Raw genomic sequence first — 6,000 nt, 5'->3', positions numbered from 1 at the left:
TTTTTTTAGATTTTTTTTGTTTATTTTTCCTTACTTTTTCAAAGTCACTGTGCATTTGCAATATGTTTTTTCACTATAGAATCATATTGCAAATGCACATGCAACTGGTCATCCCCCCAAAAAAATTTTTGATTTTTTTTGTTTATGTTTCCTTACTTTTTCAAAGTCACTGTGCATTTGCAATATGTTTTTTCACTATAGAATCATATTGCAAATGCACGTCCAAATAAAATTTGATTTGATTTGATTTGCAACTGGTCACCCAAAAAAAAAATGTTTTGATTTTTTTTGTTTATGTTTCCTTACTTTTTCAAAGTCACTGTGCATTTGCAATATGTTTTTTCACTATAGAATCATATTGCAAATGCACATGCAACTGTTCATCCCCCGAAAAAATTTTTAGATTTTTTTTGTTTATTTTTCCTTACTTTTTCAAAGTCACTGTGCATTTGCAATATGTTTTTTCACTATAGAATCATATTGCAAATGCACATGCAACTGATCATCCCCCAAAAAAAATTTTAGATTTTTTTTGTTTATGTTTCCTTACTTTTTCAAAGTCACTGTGCATTTGCAATATGTTTTTTCACTATAGAATCATATTGCAAATGCACGTCCAAATAAAATTTGATTTGATTTGATTTGCAACTGGTCACCCAAAAAAAAAATGTTTTGATTTTTTTTGTTTATGTTTCCTTACTTTTTCAAAGTCACTGTGCATTTGCAATATGTTTTTTCACTATAGAATCATATTGCAAATGCACATGCAACTGGTCATCCCCCCCAAAAAAATTTAGATTTTTTTTGTTTATGTTTCCTTACTTTTTCAAAGTCACTGTGCATTTGCAATATGTTTTTTCACTATAGAATCATATTGCAAATGCACGTGCAACTGGTCACCCAAAAATAAAAATGTTGGATTTTTTTTGTTTATGTTTCCTTACTTTTTCAAAGTCACTGTGCATTTGCAATATGTTTCAATGGGCAGGTACCATCACGAATTTGTCATGCTCAAAATTTTTTAGATGTATTTTTTTTTGTTTCTTACTTTTTCAAAGTCACTGTGCATTTGCAATATGTTTTAAAGGGCAGGTACCATCACGAATTTGTCATGCTATAAAAATCTTGCAGGAATGTGAAATTGACTGGCCCGATGAACTCGGGATGGCTTTGCAGTGATTCTGGGTCATCTCAATCGCTCGTTTGGGTTGATTTCAGAATGTCGCTTTTGGTGATGTTTTTTCACTATAGGATCATATTGCAAATGTACAAGAGTCAAGTGGACAAGAGTCCATCAGTCAATTAGATATCATTCTGACCACCAAACTGATACAAACTGACACCAAACCCACTTTTTCCAACTCGTTTAGTAGCCAACTATTACATACTTCAGAGCTGGCCCAAAATTCACAACCCCTTCGGTTCAAACCATAAAAAAACCATAAAACACGTAGTTACGTTCTAGCTGCGGGTCCATTTCTTATGTTATGTGTTGGCCTAGCTGAGGCGACCCCGAATCCCAAGTTTCGGCTCGATAGGTCATTTGGTGTCCGAGAAAAACCCTAATTGGTGCTGAAAATCCACTATTTTCCATGACTTGCTACGGGGTCCTTGAATGAGCTATTGGACAGAAACGTTGGGGTCTGTCTATATGGGCCGAGACGTTCGCAATGCACCTAGTCTTGCGACTCTGGGACATTTCTAAATGTCGTCATTTTCGTGATGCAAAAATGAATTGAAGTTATTTCAAATGTACGAGGCTGTTTCTCGGTCCGAGAACCTTCTAGAGCCACGTAACTCACCACGCACCATCTACGGGAGGTCTAGAACAGGTTTCTAAAGTTTCGGAACTCTAGGTCCGACGGTTCTTTTTTAGCTCCAACAAAGCTAACTATTGGAGCCACTGTCTGTCTCTACGCACCCCAATACGTCCCTCCTTCCAAGTTGTGTTTTAGTGTGATTTTTTTTTCCTTTGAATTTTTTTGGGAAAAATGACTGATTTACAGTTCATGGGGGTTGCCTAATCACACATATGAAGTTTTGGAAAGATCAGACTTTTTTAACCCTTCGAAACAGCCCCTGAGACACCAATTATGGCACTTCCGGTTGGCACAGGAAGTTATAAATCAACACATATCCTCATTGGGGTATGCTGTTACAGAATCCTGAGTTTTAAGTCCTTACGTTAAGAATTGACTGATCTACACAGGGTTGAATGCACTATGTCTATCAAACTGCATGCAGTGTATGGGTAAACACTTTTAGGGGCATTTTAACCACTTCCGGTTGGTCCAGGAAGCTTAGAATCAACACAGGTAGACCTCATAGTGGCCTGATGGACTGGTACCGAAGACAGGTTCATACGGCATTCATAACCCACATAGGCCTCAGGTTGAAATTAGGGGTGCAGGCAATGTATTCCTATGGGGAGAGATGACACTGTAATCTGTAAGATCAAAAAACACTGTTTTACTGTTAAGGGTTAATGCCACACGGTCAAGGTTAGGCTTGTTCAGATCGGGAGGACCTTAGGAACATTCATGTGGTGCAATTTTTCTTCTCACTCTAACGGTTCTCTCACTGTCACCCAAAAGCAAATGACATTGTGGTGCAGGCTTCATTTTGGGCCTACTATTCTAATGCTCGCTGCGCCTAGACCGAGCGAGCTACGGTCAAGCGGGATATCTCGCTGAACTCGGTACGGCCTAGGGATTATGGTAATGCCATTTCCTGCTCTCTGTGTCTTTAAGCACCGCACTTTATCACTCCATCCTTCCTGTGTGTGTGTGAGGGAGCTTTTCTTTGACATCTGTTGGGATTAATGACTGATTTACAGTTCAGAAGGGTTACCTAGTCACACATATGAAGTTTTGGAGAGATGTGACTTTTTTAACCCTTCGAAACAGAGAGTGTGACCCAATTAAAGGCACTTCCGGTTGGCACAGGAAGCTATAAGTAAACACATGTCTTGATTTACATAGCCACTTACAGAATCCCGAGTTTTAAGTCTTTACGTTAAGAATTGACTGATCTACACAGGGTTGAATGCACTATGTCTATCAAACTGCAGGCAGTGTATGGGTAAACACTTTTAGGGGCATTTTAACCACTTCCGGTTGCTCCAGGAAGCTTAGATTCGACACAGGTAGATCTCATAGTGGCCTGATGGACTGGTACCGAAGACAGGTTCATACGGCATTCATAACCCATATAGGCTTCAGGTTGAATTTTGTGGTGCAGGCAATGTATTCCTATGGGGAGAGATGTCACTGTAATCTGTGAGATCAAAAAACCCTGTTTTACTGTGAAGGGTTAATGCCACACGGTCAAGGTTAGGCTTGTTCAGATCGGGAGGACCTTAGGAACATTCATGTGGTGGAATTGTGCTTCTCACCCTAACGGTTCTCTCACTGCCACCCAAAATCAAATGACATTGTGGTGCAGGCTTCATTTTGGGCCTTCTTTTTTTCAAGTTTGCTGCACTCAGAACGAGCTACGGTCAAGCGGGGCGTCTCCTTGAACTCGGCACAGTCTGGAGACTATGGTGATGCCATTTTTTGTGTTGATTTCAGAATGCCATTTTGGTGATGGTCCCTCTCCGTTTAAACATATTGCAAATGTACAAAAGTCAACTAGCAAGTCAGTGTCCATCAGTCAATTAGATGTCATTATGACACCAAATGGATATCAATTGACACCAAACCCACTTTTTCCTACTCATTTAGTAGCCAACTATCACATATGTCAGAGCAGTCCCATAATTCACAGCGCCTTCGGTTTAAAACATAATAAAAAGGTAAAACACATAGTTACGTTCTAGCTGCGGGTCCAGTTCGGACATTATGTGAAGGCCTATGTGAGGCGACCCCGAATCCCGAGTTTCGGCTCGATAGGTCATTTGGTGTCCGAGAAAAACCCTAATTGGTGCTGAAAATCCACTTTTTTCCATGCCTTGCTACGGGGTCCTTGAACGAGCTATCGGACAGGCACGTCGGGGTCCGTCTCTATGGGCCGAGCCGGTTTCAATGCACCTAGCCTTGCGTCTCTGAGACTTTTCTAAACGTCGTCATTTTCGTAATGGTCAAAATGAATTGAAGGTATTGCAAATGTACGAGGCTGTTTCTCGGTCCGAGAACCGTCTAGAGCCACGTAACTCACCACGCACCATCAACCGGAGGTCTAGAACAGGTTTCTAAAGTTTCGGAACTCTAGGTCTGACGGTTCTTTTTTAGCTCCAACAAAGCTAACTATTGCAGCCACTGTCTGTCTCTACGCACCCCAATACGTCCCTCCATCCAAGGTGTGTTTTAGTGTGATTTTTTTTTCCTTTGATTTTTTTGGGGAAAAATGACTGATTTACAGTTCATGGGGGTTGCCTAATCACACATATGAAGTTTTGGAAAGATCAGACTTTTTTAACCCCTCGAAACAGCCCCTGAGACACCAGTTATGGCACTTCCGGTTGGCACAGGAAGCTATAAATCAACACATATCCCCATTGGGGTATGCTGTTACAGAATCCTGAGTTTTAAGTCCTTACGTTAAGAACTGACTGATTTACACAGGGTTGAATGCACTATGTCTGTCAAACTGCAGGCAGGGTATGGGTAAACACTTTTAGGGGCATTTTAACCACTTCCGGTTGGTCCAGGAAGCTCAGAATCAACACAGGTAGACCTCATAGTGGCCTGATGGACTGGTACCGAAGACAGGTTCATACGGCATTCATAACCCATATAGACTTCAGGTTGAAATTAGGGGTGCAGGCAATGTATTCCTATGGGGAGAGATGACACTGTAATCTGTGAGATCAAAAAACACTGTTTTACTCTTAAGGGTTAATGCCACACGGTCAAGGTTAGGCTTGTACAGATCGGGAGGACCTTAGGAACATTCATGTGGTGGAATTTTTCTTCTCACCCTAACGGTTCTCTCACTGTCACTCAAAAGCAAATGACATTGTGGGGCAGGCTTCATTTTGGGCCTACTTTTCTAATGGTCGTTGCGCTTAGACCGAGCGAGCTACGGTCAAGCGGGATAGCTCGTTGAACTCAGCACAGTCTGGAGACTATGGTGATGCCATTTTTTATGTTGATTTCAGAATGCCATTTTGGTGATGGTCCCTCTCCGTTTAAACATATTGCAAATGCACAAAAGTCAACTAGCAAGTCAGTGTCCATCAGTCAATTAGATGTCATTATGACACCAAACCCACTTTTTACTACTCATTTAGAAGCCAACTATCACATATGTCAGAGCAGTCCCATAATTCACAGCGCCTTTAGTTTAAAACATAATAAAAAGGTAAAACACATAGTTACGTTCTAGCTGCGGGTCCAGTTCGGACATTATGTGAAGTCCTATGTGAGGCGACCCCGAATCCCGAGTTTCGGCTCGATAGGTCATTTGGTGTCCGAGAAAAACCCTAATTGGTGCTGAAAATCCACTTTTTTTAGATTTTTTAGATTTTTTTTGTTTATGTTTCCTTACTTTTTCAAAAGTCACTGTCACTTATTTTTCCTTACTTTTTCAAAGTCACTGTGCATTTGCAATATGTTTTTTCACTATAGAATCATATTGCAAATGCACATGCAACTGGTCATCCCCCCAAAAAAATTTTAGATTTTTTTTGTTTATGTTTCCTTACTTTTTCAAAGTCACTGTGCATTTGCAATATGTTTTTTCACTATAGAATCATATTGCAAATGCACATGCAACTGGTCATCCCCCCAAAAAAATTTTAGATTTTTTTTGTTTATGTTTCCTTACTTTTTCAAAGTCACTGTGCATTTGCAATATGTTTTTTTACTATAGAATCATATTGCAAATGCACGTGCAACTGGTCACCCAAAAATAAAAATTTTGGATTTTTTTTGTTTATGTTTCCTTACTTTTTCAAAGTCACTGTGCATTTGCAATATGTTTTTTACTATAGAATCATATTGCAAATGCACGTGCAACTGGTCACCCAAAAATAAAAATTTTGGATTTTTTTTGTTT

The sequence above is a fragment of the Oncorhynchus clarkii genome, chromosome 9 (genome assembly GCF_045791955.1).
Source record: "Oncorhynchus clarkii lewisi isolate Uvic-CL-2024 chromosome 9, UVic_Ocla_1.0, whole genome shotgun sequence".
Lineage (NCBI taxonomy): Eukaryota > Metazoa > Chordata > Actinopteri > Salmoniformes > Salmonidae > Oncorhynchus > Oncorhynchus clarkii.
This window is presented reverse-complemented; position numbering follows the sequence as displayed.